The 14,311-nt window shown below is 39.1% G+C and overlaps 1 pseudogene; it reads left to right on the top strand.

Annotated features, from left to right (window-relative positions):
* Window positions 1-4,567: 4,567 nt before the first annotated feature.
* LOC122701002 lies at window positions 4,568-5,342 on the top strand (annotated as a pseudogene).
* The last annotated feature ends 8,969 nt before the right edge of the window (window positions 5,343-14,311 follow it).

Raw genomic sequence — 14,311 nt, 5'->3', positions numbered from 1 at the left:
GTCTCCTAGAATGGCAAGCCTCAGGCAGGGGGATGTGTTAATTTGACTTCCTTACAAGTAATTTCTTGGGTGGTATGAAATGGAATATCTCTTGTCATATCACCAAACAGAGGTGTCACATCTATCTGTGATTCCAGCCTCCCCAGATGTGAATTTCTGGGCCACTCCCATAAGCAGCAAAGGAGGGGCACCATGCCCTTTGCCACACAAAGAATTTAAGAATGTGTCACAGTCCTTCACAGGTGGGCTGGGTCAGGTTATCTCCCTGAGGCAGGCCATTATGTACATATAACAGAAGCAGTAAGATAAGGGTTAAAGTCACAGATCAGATCCGGTGTGAATTCAAAATTAACTCTTCCTGATTACAATACCATTCCACTGAGTAAGAACTAAATAAAGAATACTACCTATATGATTTAACTAAGTGATGGATGCTTACAATAAGGGCAAAATGTTTGATATTATTAATTTTTATAACACTATGGTTCATATGATTTGACTGAAACATTCTGTGACCTGACAGTTTTTAATGGATACCTGACAAATCATGTTAGTTTTTTCTTTTTTGGTTGTGCCTCATGGCTTGTGGGATCCTAGTTCCCTGACCAAGGATTGAACAAGGGCCCTTGGCAGTTAAAGCATGGTATCTTAGTCACTGGACAGCCAGGGAATTCCTGAAACATTTAAGTTTCATCCCTATGCAAGTGGATAATGAGTACTTGGAGAAAATGACTTCATCACATTTATTTCTGATTCTCCAGAGTTTTAGTCTTTGGCACGATGTAAGCATCAATTGTAAGGTAAGGGAGTTAGAGAAGGTGAGATTCAGGAAAAAAAAATGAGACCGACACTTTACAGGAACAAATCACCTTTAATGAGGCAAAAAGGGGCAGCAGTCAGATTAGTGGGCTGCTGCCCTAAGTCAAGAAGAGAGTAGGTATATATAGAAAACATATCTTTGTGGAGATACATCGTTTGGAGGGGGTCTGTTTTTCCTCATAATGATTTTTGATTAGTTAGCTTTCAACAACTGGGGAAAGGAATTCCTGAGACCAGCCAGAGACTGGGATCTGCTGGGAGCTGAACGTAATCAATCTTAATGTCCATTCCTTTCTTCAGGTGAGAACGTTCTCTATAGAATTTTGTATGGAATGGTCGGGAGGACCTGGAGGGGAGTTTTAACTCTAGGCTATTTTGGACCATGTAGCTTTCCTTCAACAATAATGCCCCCCCCCAAAACAAACAAACAAACAAACCCCAAATATGGTAAATATTGAATAGACCTTTCTTTGGCTCACAGAAACAGAGACTGGTCAACATGGCTTGCATGCACTGGTGCTTTCCAGCCCATGCCTATGGGGTGTCCCATAGAACAAAAGACAAGGTCAAATAGCACTTGTTTGTGCTGTAAACTAAAAAATATAGTCACAACCTGAAAGTAGAGAGTTATTTTATTTGGTGCGAATGTTTAGGAATTTGAACGTGGGCGACAGCATCTCAGTAACTCGAGAAAACTGCTCCAAGGAGGCAAGTTCAGTTCAGTTTAGTCACTCAGTCGTGTTCGACTCTTTGCGACCCCATAAACCGCAGCACGCCAGGCCTCCCTGTCCATCACCAACTCCCAGAGTCCAGCCAAACCCATGTCCATTAAGTTGGTGATGCCATCCAACCATCTCATCCTCTGTCGTCCCCTTCTCCTCCTGCCTTCAATCTTTCCCAGCATCAGGGTCTTTTCCAATGAGTCAACTCTTCGCATGAGGTGGCCAAAGTATTGGATTTTCAGCTTCAGCATCAGTCCTTCCAATGAAAACCCAAGACTGATCTCCTTTAGGATGGACTAGTTGGATCTCCTTACAGTCCAAGGGATCCTCAAGAGTCTTCTCCAACACCACAGTTCAAAAGCATCAATTCTCTGACGCTCAGCTTTCTTCACAGTCCAACTCTCACATCCATACATGACCACTGGAGAAACCATAGCCTTGACTAGACTGACCTTTGTTGACAAATTAAAGTCTCTGCTTTTTAATATGCTTTCTAGGTTGGTCATAACTTTCCTTCCAAGGAGTAAGAATCTTAATTTCATGGCTGCAATCACCATCTGTAGTGATTTTGGAGCCCAGAAAAATAACGTCAGCCACTGTTTCTACTGTTTCCCCATCTATTTGCCATGAAGTGATGGGACCAGATGCCATGATCTTAGTTTTCTGAATGTTGAGCTTTAAGCCAACTTTTTCACTCTCCTCTTTCGCTTTCATCAAGAGGCTTTGTAGTTCCTCTTCACTTTCTGCCATAAGGGTGGTGTCATCTGCGTACCTGAGGTTATTGATATTTCTCCCAGCAGTCTTGATTCCAGGTTGGGCTTCCTCCAGCCCAGCGCTTCTCATGATGTACTCTGCATATAAGTTAAATACACAGGGTGACAATACACAGCCTTGACGTACTCCTTTTCCTGTTTGGAACCAGTCTGTTGTTCCATGTCCAGTTCTAACTGTTGCTTCCTGACCTGCATACAGATTTCTCAAGAGGCAGGTCAGGTGGTCTGGTATTCCCATCTCTTTCAGAATTTTCCACAGTTTATTGTGATGGGAAGGCTAAATACAAGTTTGCAGGCTATATACAAGTCTGTGACAAAGGGAGCAGGCAGTCTGAACATCAAAGATCAGACAGCAGATTAAGGAAGTTAGCATTCTATGTATGGGAAGATGCAAGCCTCCAGGATCAGCGAATTCATTCCTTTCATATGCACCTCACCTCTCTGGGACCAAATCTTGTTTCTTTGTTCACTTTAAGGAGTGGCAATGTGGCAGAAGGTTGCTTTTTGCATTCCCCTCCCCTCCCACTCCAGTATTCTTGCCTGTGAAATCCCATGGACAGAGAAGCCTGGTGGGTTACAGTATCTGGGGTTGCAAAGAGTCAGACAAGACTAAACACAGCACAGAACCCCTTCCAGCTCCTCAGCAATCACTGTGGGGTGTTGGTGGTGGTGAATCACAGTTTTGGGAGACCTCATCCATACTTGGGGGCCAGAAATCGCTGATGTCTGTGCCATTTATGGTTTATTGATATGCCAAGAGATGTTTTCATTTCAGAGGGAGAAGTCTATTTCTTATTCAATCTATTTCATTAAGAGTGCTTGTGCTTGGTCATTCAGTTGTGTCTGACTCTTTGTGACTCCATGAACTGTCAGGGGAAGCACACTGACTGAAACCGCCCACCTTGGCCAGACACCATAGTAACCATTTGCATGAGTTGTTTTAAACAACAGGAGGTCCTGGTAGAAACATGGAACTAATAAGCCACCACCAACTGGAAGAGTTTGGGAAAGGTCAAAAGGTGACATCGCGTGTCCAATCACCTCCCAGAATACATCTCACTGGCATCCATCTTGGCTGAGCAATGTGTGCGCCACCAGGGAGGACTCAGAATGAATGACCAAAAACAACCCAGAAATTTATCCATTCACCATAAAACCCAAGACTGCAAGCCATGTGGCAGAGTAGTTCTCCTGGGTTCCCTTACCCTACTGCTCTCTGCCCGGGCATCCCTTCCCAATAAAATCTCTTGCTTTGTCAGTAAATGTGTCTCCTTGGATAATTCATTTCTGAGTGTTAAACAAGAGCCCACTTTCGGGCCCTGAAAGGGGTCCCCCTTCCTGCAACAGACTACAGCCCATCAGGCTCATCTGTTTCTGAGGATTCTCCAGGAGAGAATACTGGAGTAGATTGTCATGTTCTTCTCCCGGGGGGTCTTCCCGACCCAGGAATTGAACCTGGGTCTCCCACATTGCAGGTGGATTTTTTTACCATCTGAGCCACAGAGAAGTTTTCTTCTGTGATCATATTGTTATTATAAAAGTTCCTTGCTTTCCTAACATTCTTCAGGCTAGTGTAATGAAAAAGGTGCCAATGTATGGCAAAACCACTACAATATTGTAAAGTAATTAGCTCCAATTAAAATAAATAAATTTATATTAAAACAAAGAAAAATAAAAAAATGAAGTAAGAATTAAAAAAAAAAAGAAAAAAGTGAATAACATAGAAACAAGTGAAAAAAACAGTTCCAAGGGGGGAAAAAAACAAACAAACTGGATTTGAGACACTTAGAAATATTGCTGAAGTACCAGGGCATATTACCTCAATACTCAGTTATAAAATGGAACATATTTGGGTCAGTTCTATTGGCATGGATGAACCCAGAGCCTATTATACAGAGTGAAAGAAAGAGAAAGACAAATACTGTATATTAATGAATATATATAGAATTTAGAAAGATGGTACCGACACTCCTACATGAAGGGCAGCAAAGGAAACACATACGTAAAGAACAGACTTTTAAACCAAGTGTTAATATTTTGTTTGTGAATTGCTTAAATCCAAAATGTGGACATAGTGCTGCATGCCCATTTACTTGTTTCCTTTCTTTCAATATTCTCTTCTTTTTCAAAAGGGTTCAAAGCTATATGGAGCCACAGAATCTAACAAACGACTCAGAATTCCTTTTCATGGAACTCTCAGATGATCCAGATCTGCAGCCTTTGCTCTTTATCCTGTTCCTGTCCACATATCTGGTCACCATGCTGGGGAACCTGCTCATCATCCTGACTGTCACCTCTGACCCCCACCTCCACACTCCCATGCACTTTTTCCTCTCCAACCCATCCTTGGTTGACATCAATTTCACCTCCACCACAATCCTGAAAATGATTCTGGACATTCAGACTCACAGCAGGGTCATCTCCTATGCAGGCTGCCTGACACAGATGTCCTTTTTAATGCTTTTTGGGTGTTTGGATAGTCTCCTCCTGACTGTGATGGCCTATGACCAGTTTGTAGCCATCTGTCACCCTCTACGTTACTTGGACATTATGAACCCATGTCTCTGTGGCTCATTGGTTTTGGTATCACTTTTCATCAGTCTCTTGGTTTCCCAGACACACAATTCCATGGTGATAAAACTCACCTACTTGAAAGATGTGGAAATTTCTCATTTCTTCTGTGACCCTTCTCAACTCTTCAACCTTGCCTGTTCTGACCCTTTCACCAATAACATATTCATGTATTTTTGTTGGTGCCATCTCTCATTTTCTCCCTATCTTGGGGATCTTTTTCTCTTATTATAAAATTGTTTCCTATATTCTAAGTGTTCCCTCATCAGGTGGGAGGTATAAAGCTTTCTTGACCGTGGCACTCACCTGGCATTTGTTTACTTATTTTATGGAACAGGCCTTGGCGTGTACCTCACCTCAGCCATCTCACAATCTCCCAGAAAGGATTGTGGCCTCGGTGGTGTACACTGCGGTCACCCCTATGCTGAACTCCTTCATCTACAGCCTGAGGAACTGAGATAGCAAAAGGGCCATGTGGAGGTTCCTCAGCAAAACAATCGGTTTAAAAAATTTTTTAAGAATAATTCTCATTCATTCTACTTTTTCTTTGTTAACCACACAGAGCTTAAAGCACTCCAATATTTTTGTAAATTAATTTTTATTGGAGTATATTTGCTTTACAATGTTGTGTTAGCTTCTGCTGTACAGCAAAGTGAATCAGCTATATGTTTGCATGTATCCCTTCTTTTTTGGATATCCTTCCCATTTAGGTCTCCACAGAGCATTGAGTAGAGTTCCCTGTGCTATGCAGTAGGTTCTCATTAGGTTGAGGATGGAAACTGAAATTTGTCTATTTGTACTCTAGTGTAGCACAGTGAAGGCAGAGATTAGGCACAGCTCTACTTTGTACAACATTGAATAAATTACCCACTACCTCATAAGAAAGAGTAAAGTCAATTTAACAATTATACATCCAGTATTTTTCCTCTGTCTTAAAACTTCTATAGACATCTCTAAGAAGACTTGCAAAAGAGAGAAAAAAAATATGGTTTGCTTTAAAATCATAAAAATATGGTTTGCATTTATTATCAGGACATTCAATAGAATCTATTTTTTTCTAATGGTAACTGCAAGATTAAGACTCATAGAACAAAGAGTGGGGTTTGACTATTTCTGCACATAGTAAAGGGATAAAAAGTGAGGACAGAAATTTCTCAATGACACATCAAACATTGAACGTGAGAAGATTCTTGTTTTCTTTAGAGATAGTCATCATGTAAGGAAAACCAAGGCGAGTGCAAAGCAAATCGCTAATTTACTACATGAAGACCAATATCTATCTTTTATATACACCATGTCTTCTACACTCATCCTTAGCACTGACTCTAATGTCTGATTCCCTCTCCCTACAATACTGTTACTTCAGTTTAACACTTTTACCATTGCCCACATATTTTAAAGAGCCCCAATACTCCCCTCATCTCTCTATAATCGACTTGACTCAATCGCCATTTGGGCTTCCCTTGTGGCTCAGCTGGTAAAGAATCTGCCTGCAATGTAGGAGACCTGGGTTGGATCCCAGGTTGGGAAGATCCCCTGGAGAAGGGAAAGGCTACCCACTCCAGTATTCTGGACTGGAGAATTCCATGAACTGTATAGTCCATGGGGTCACAAAGAGTTGGACATGACTGAGTGAATTTTTCTTCACTTCACTTCAAGGATACTCAAGAGTTTCCCAGGTAGCTCAGCTGGTAAAGAATCTTCCTGCAATGAGGGACACTTGGCTTAAATCCCTGGGTTGGGAAGCTCCCCTGGAGGAGAGCATGGCAACCCACTCCAGGACTCTTGCCTGGGGAATCTCATGGACAGAGGAGCCTAGCAGGCTACAGTTCAAAGGGTTGAAAAGACTCTGACAACTGAAGTGACTTAGCACACATGCATAGCCTGAATGCATAGTAATACATTTTTCTGTGGATGAATTATTTTTGATATCCCAACACCCAGTGTCTTCTTCTCATAGACAGTGAGGTTTCTGTGTGGTGGGCACTATCTGAGATCCTCTCACAGATCCAAACTCCTGGTTTTCCTACCCCTGTGTGTTTCCCTGCCACTGAGTGTGAGATGTACATAGAGACCAACTTCCAACAACAAGAATGAGGAAGAAATGTTGGGAAGTAATAGTGAACAGAGTACAATAATTTGGCTATTTTCCTGGTGCCTCTCTCTGGTATTCTTGATGACTCACATTGTTAAAACCCAGCTGCCTCACCAGGAGGCCGTGTGTCAAGGAACTGAAGGAATTCTCTGGATAATATTGTGTGAACAGGTGAATCTTACCAACAACTTCATGAATGTCGTTGAAAGTGGACATCTGCTGATCCAGTCTTGAGATGCCTGCAGCTCTGGCTGACACCTTGATTGTGACCCACTGGATCTGGGAGATCCACTGAAATATTTAATTAAAGTATCAGTTATTAAATTATAAGTAAATATCAATAATTTTCTAATATGCCAATGTCAATAAAGAAAAAAACCTTAGAACTCAAGATTCATTGTTTTGGTGGTGCTTTAGTTGCTAAATCATGTCTAACTCTTGTAACCCCATGTGAAATTTCATTAAAATTGGCCAAAAAAAGAGAAACTACCCTTAGAGACTGTGAAAATGGAAAGTATGTCACATCCATAGTATAGACCTAATGCTTTGTAGATATCATGATTGATACTCTTGCTTTATAGATATCAAAATAACACATTGCATGGCTAAATTGAGGGGGAAAGTCTGAATTTTGTGTTAAGATCCTACAAGTGAGAAGTAATAAGCAAGAATATAGGAAAATTTTCTCCTGAGGAGAAGAGGGACCTAGATGCTTCCCAGGACATTCACTTTTCTCCTTTTCATGTTCCATTAATATTAACAAGTCTCCAGAGATTGGGACAACATGGACCAACTGACTCATGATGAGCTTCAGGCACTGAACCCTAAGGTCATATCATTGTAAATAATTGGCCAGGGCCTCTAGCTCATCAGTTTGCCAGTTCTAATATTGATGCTCCACACCTGCCTTGATGCTGATGGAGGGGCTCTCCTGTGTATCACAAACCAGGGGTCTACTTGAGACTGCATGACCTGAGCTCTACGGTGGGGTCTGCAGTACCCAATAGAGGGGAAAGTCTATCCATTTCTAGTTTGTTTCCAGGGAATTTTTGTTGAGATCATGTTGGTGCAGTGAATCTGGGGACATATTACAAAGCAGATGGGCAGGACCTGAGCCTTGGATGGCTTGAAGCACAAAATCTTTACAGAGGATGAGGCCTGTGTGGTGGGCAGGATCTGAGATGCTCTCACTGATCTCAACTCCTGGTTTTCATTCCATTTTGTATTTCTTCCCATCGAGTGTGAGCTAAAGTGAGGAAATGAAAACAAGTTATCCTTAGAAACAATTATTAACTCTGAAAATGGAAAGTGTACACATCCTTGGCATGGACCTCATGCTGCATAGATTTCATGATTGATACATGGATTTTCAGCTCTCAAAACCACACATTGAGTGGCAAAATGAAAAAAAAAATATCTGACTTTATGTTAAAATCCTGTGACTTGGAAGTAAGGAGCAAGAGTACAGGAAATTTTCTCCTGAGGAGAAGAGGGATCCAGACTCATCCTAGGACATTCACTTGTCTCGTTTTCCTGTTCTGTTAATATTAACAAGTCCCCAGAGATTGGAATAATATAGACTAACTGTTTAGTGATGAACTTTATGCATTGAGCCCTAAGGTCATATCATTGTAAATAATTGGCCAGTGCCTCCAGCTCTTTAGTTTGCCTGTTCTCATATTGTGAATCCACACCTCTGTCTCCATCCTTTGTAGGAACCTACATCGGAATGTCCAACCTGAGTCTGTCTTCCTGTCCATCCTGAGGAGGGACCCTGAGACTTCATCACACACCAGGCAGGAGAGGGGCAGTGAGTCTGTGCTCCTTGGTCATGTTACAGCAGAGATGCAGCCCAGCCCAGTAAGTGCTGAGGGAGATAGTGATGATGAAGGGAGTTTGGGAGCAATCTACAAGGGTTTGGAATTGTTTTATATTTATTGCTTGAGTACATCTGCATAATTTCTCCCCAATTATATGTACACACATTACTATTATTTTAATAAGAGAGAAGTGAAATATTTTATGTAACATTTACCAGTTCAAGGGGCTTTCCTGGTGGCTTAGTGGTAAAGAACCTGCTGCCTTCAGCAGGAGATGTGGGTTTGAATCATGGGTCAAGAAGATTCCCTGGAGAAGGAAATGGCAACCCACTCCAGTGTTATTCCCTGGGAAATCCCATGGACAGAGGAGACTGGCAGGCTACAATTCATGGGGTCTCAAAGAGTCAGACACAACTTAAGGACTAAACAACAGCAACCAGATCATGAGTTAGACAATATTAAAACCAAGTTTGAAGCCAATGATTTTAGACAGACTGATGGCAGATGCAAGGTAGGGAAGTCCCCCTGCCACCCCCAACCATTGTGCCACTTCCCTGTCAGTCCTAGCAGAGATTTCCTGTTCACTGTACCCTTTCCCTTGGAGTTTCCTGGAGGGCACAGTGGAGAGCAGTAGGTAGCTCTTTCTGTGTCAGCTTTAGGAAGAACATATGAGATCACAGGCAAAGACCAGAGAAATGATTGCCACCCGATACTCCAGGGTAGATCTCTCTGTTGACATTGTTTCTGGATTTCACTTCATCTGTCCACTTTTTCCTCTGCTCTGATGATCAGCTGACTCAATCATGAAAGCAGACACAAAATCAGAGTCTTATGGTCCATTCCTACTCAGGTAAATGAAAACAGTTTAAAATAATATACTCCAGATGTGTATGTTGCTATATCTCTGTACTTTTGCTGAAAACTTTCAGAAAGTCTGAAAACAGTGAAATTTGGGGCATGAGACTCAGAGAAGAAAAACTTTATTTTGAATCTTTTATGCTCCACTAATTCTTAGTGTGTTATGGGGAAATTTCTTAGAATCTGTGAGATTTAGGATTGTCAGCAGACTTGATTCCTCATTGATACAAACCCACTGAATTAGGACTAAACAAATAATGGTAGCCCTCTGTGCGATAACTATATGATGGATGAAGAGAGGGCAAAATGTATTTTTGATATTTTGTTACTAATAATGATAAGACTAGTTCTCCTGTCATCAGATTTAATTATCTCTTCATCTGATGCTATGGTTTCCTCACATCCCTGACAGGAGATTTTTGCTTATTTTATTGTTTGGTTTATTGTGATTTTTGTTCACACAAGTACATTCTTCATAATGAAGAGAAATGACTGAGGTTTATTTATTTCTGATTCATCAGAGCCTATATCTTGGTAGCACAGTGGAGGCAACAAGGATGAAAAACCCATTTTAATGTTGAATAAACCCTTCCGTTTTTCACAGAAACAATGTGTGGGCAATATAGCTTCCACACAGGGGACCATTCACGCTAGTGTTTTCATCATTTTCAGAATGTCCCATAGGACCAGAGACAAGTTAAAATACTGCTTGTTTTTTCCTATATCGTGGGACTTTCTTTGGGACCTATCATTTTCTATTCAATAGCCACTACAGCATTCAATCACTGAATCATTGAAGAAATTTTCTTGAATATGGGGGAAAAAGAGTCAGAAAAGAAGAGGACATGCACTTCTTAATGCATGGGCCAAGACATATTTTAGGATTTCATGTTTTCTATGCTCCAGCTCTGAGACAGGAAAGGCTTTGTTCTCTTTGCCTTATAACCCATGGAAGGTCATTAAACTGGGGGGAGTTTATTTTATTAATGAGTATGATCTCCCAATAATGATTGAAATTCTTTATACAAATGATTGATTATTTATTAAGTTCCAAACTTCCCTTTAGGTGTGATATACACTGCAGAGGCAAATACTGGACTGAATTTCCAGGAAGGAACAGAAACACAGAGAGGTGGAGAGATTTGCACATCCTCCACTTATAGGGGGTGAAAAACCCAGGACTCAAACCCTGATATGCTCATTCTTACATGAGTTCTCAATCACCTCCACTGTGCCTAGTGAGAGTTTCTTTTCAAATCTACTTGGGTCACAGAAGTGACAGGGAAGATAAATTGTTTCATCTTCTTTTGGTTCAGGGGGTGTATCTGTGAATTATGAAAGTGACACAGCAGTTTACAGAGGCCATAATGACCCTAACATGGAGGATTATAGGGTTTTCAATGATTAGCCATGCATTTTGCTGTCCAGTTTTGAAATCTAAAGTTGAGAAGATTTCCTATATAAGATGAACATGTGCAGCTAATGTGAAATTATCACAGGACAGACTTCAAAGATCTTTTCAAAAGATACCTTATTAAAAGATGATGTAGTTGTCAAAAATGATTTTTTCACTGAAACAAATATTAGCAATTACTAATATTAATTAGTAAAACTGATTGTGAATCAATTGTTAGAACTTGAGTGACTAGTTACCACTCACATATTACATACAAATCTTCATTTGCTTGAAATATAGAGAGAGGTACAAGAATTTTCATAGGATTGTTGTAAGCAGAAACTGAGATGAATGAAAATATAATACATATAATATAAATTAAATATTCATTTAATATATAAACTATATTAAAGTATGTATTATTGCCTTTAATATATATGTCAAAGATATATTTTACATTTATTAAATTTATATCGCTTTCTATAAATGCAAAAATGTGTGTCAGGAAAATGAAGTAGTTGTATGTACTTCACAGAGAGATGGAATGAAAATGTCATGTAAAGAAGTGCATTTCAGGGGCAATATGGATAGTATTCTGTTTGGAGAAGATTTTATGAAAGCTGGTTTTGTATACATAAATGAATACTGACATTATGGAAACATTTACAAGGAAACAAACCCATGAACTTCACAACACTGGTTGCTTTCGGGGATGTGCATGGAGAAGAATGGGATTGAACTGAGATGCCATGAAAATTTCAATGTTTTAAATTTTTGTAAAATATGACATCTGAAGCAAATATTATTAATGTCCATGTTTTCAAAGTAGGTGAAGCATTCATGATAGTATTAATAGATAAAATAGTCATGGACCTTCTTCTCAGTGTTGTGCAGTATTTTAAGGTGGTGTTTATCAAGCCCAGCTTCCCAGAAGGGAGACCAAGAAATTCACATGTAGAGATCCTGGAACCGGTTCTAGACTGAGGCTGGGGTAACTGAGTATTTTTAAAATATGCACATATAAATAATAGATCAACTGGACCTGAAAACCACTGGTCTAAGCAACATTAATGATTTTTCTTTAAAATTTCTTGCAATAGTCCTATTAGGTAGGTTCAATTACTATAATAATTTCATGGATAAGGAAACTGCCCAGATGCATTTTCATTATTCTATTTTGATCTTTTACACAATTAAGTTCTAGTTTGAATGCCAAAATAATGAACCAGAATTACCTTTTAAAGGCAGAAGTGTAAGATCTGCAATCCCTGTATCAGGAAGGATTGACATGGAAATTTGTTACGTCGTGATAAGAAGGTTGAGTTCTGACCTGACTGTGAAACCTCCCCTGAAACTCCTCAACTATAAGTAAGAGAGTTTATGATCAGGAGAACAAGATCACCAGGTAAAAGGCACTCAATATCAGTTAATATGAAGACATGCAAGTCCAAATGTAAATTAAATATCATCTTATATCTGTTAGGATGGCTATTATATAAAAAAAGCAACAAATGTTGGTGAGGATGTGGAGGTAAGTGAATCTTTGTACTTGGTTGGTGGGAATGAATATTTATAGACACTAGAAAAAACAGAATGGAGGTTCCCTAAAAAGGAAAAAACTTCAATGGACTGAAATAGAACTACCATAGGACCCAGCAACTGCACTTCAGAGTACATGCTAACAAAATGAACTCAAAACCTTTAAGAGGTATAGGCGTTCCCTTGTCCTTGTGATATTATTTTAAATAGGGAAATATGGATAAGTGTCTGTTGACAGATGAATAAAGAAAGAAAATGTGCTGTGTATATATAAATGATGGGCTATTATTCAGCCATAAAACAAGGAAATCTTCCCATTTGTGACAACATGGATGGACCTGAAGAATATTATGCTTATTAAAATATATACACCAAACATAGTCAAATACTGTATGATCTCACTTATGTGTGGAAGCGGAGAATATCAAACTCTTAGAACCGTAGTTTAAACTGTAGTTGTGAGGATTGGTGGTGGAGAAAGTGAGGAGATGTTGGTCAAAGGGTACAAACTTTCCGTTATAAAATGAGTAAGTTCTGTGGATCTAATGTACAGCCTAGTGATTATAGCTAATAATTCTGTACTGTGTTGTTGAGATTTGCTAAGAGAGTTTGGCTTACCTGTTAACACACACACAAACACACACACACACACAGGCAAAGAAACTATGTGAGGTGACAGATATGTTAATTAACTTGACTGTGGTGATCGTTCCCCATGTATATATGTATTTAAATCATCCTTTTGTATATATTTAAAAAGTTTCATCTCGCACAACCCAAATATATGCCATTTTGTCAATCACTGACAATAAATTGACAATCACTTCAATAAACTGAAAAAAAGAAAAACAATGAAGTAGTATTATCCTGTCAGTAAAGAACAGAGTCCAAGGATGTAAAGTAGTCTCATACTTCAGACATCATACTGAGATGCTTTGAAACAAATAATCCTGTATAAGATAAAAAATTTCAAGAGGGTTACTTAAATTTCATTACCATTTAATCATTGACAATACTGTGCAATGAACACTATCTTTGTAGTCATCAACACAGTAGATCTCGTGCTCTTAATTAAACAAAGCTGATTAAAATTTGAAGTCCACCAAAGTCAAAGATATGGAGTATATACTATATGACTTCTAAAAGACAGCTCTGATATTTGAGTAATCTCTATTTCATGAAGGAAGGAAGACAGAAAAACAAAGGATGAATAAAACTCTGAAGATCAAACAAAATGTTTCCGATTATGAACATTCATCTTTGATTTAGAATCCAGGTGACATAGTCTTGAATTTCATAGAGATTTGTAAATAGAAAAGTGAGAGAAATATCTAGAATTGTATTTGAAAAAATAAGATTTATATAAATGACTTGAATTTTTTATATTTGAATTATTATATATTTTCTTAAACGGGGAAGGGAATCTCTTATTCTACATCATCTCTAAAGAAGTAGGCTGTATTTAACCGAGATCATGGATATATTACCTCTAACGTTCTTATTCCTTTCACTTTTCAGTGAAGTTTTATAAAGTAAGAGTGCGTAGACAGATGTGAATAACACAGAAAGCAATGAATAAAGAATTCTAAGCAGATAGTATTTGTCACACTGAGAAATATTGTGGAAGGAACTGGGGTATATGATCTTAGAAATGAATTGCTTGAATCCAAAATATGGGCACAGTACTGCATGTCATTTACTTGTTTTCTTTCTTCCAA

Source organism: Cervus elaphus, chromosome 9 (assembly GCF_910594005.1).
Source record: "Cervus elaphus chromosome 9, mCerEla1.1, whole genome shotgun sequence".
Taxonomy (NCBI): Eukaryota; Metazoa; Chordata; class Mammalia; order Artiodactyla; family Cervidae; genus Cervus; species Cervus elaphus.
The sequence above is the reverse complement of the archived record's forward strand: the minus strand, read 5'-3'. Positions and strand labels throughout refer to the sequence as shown.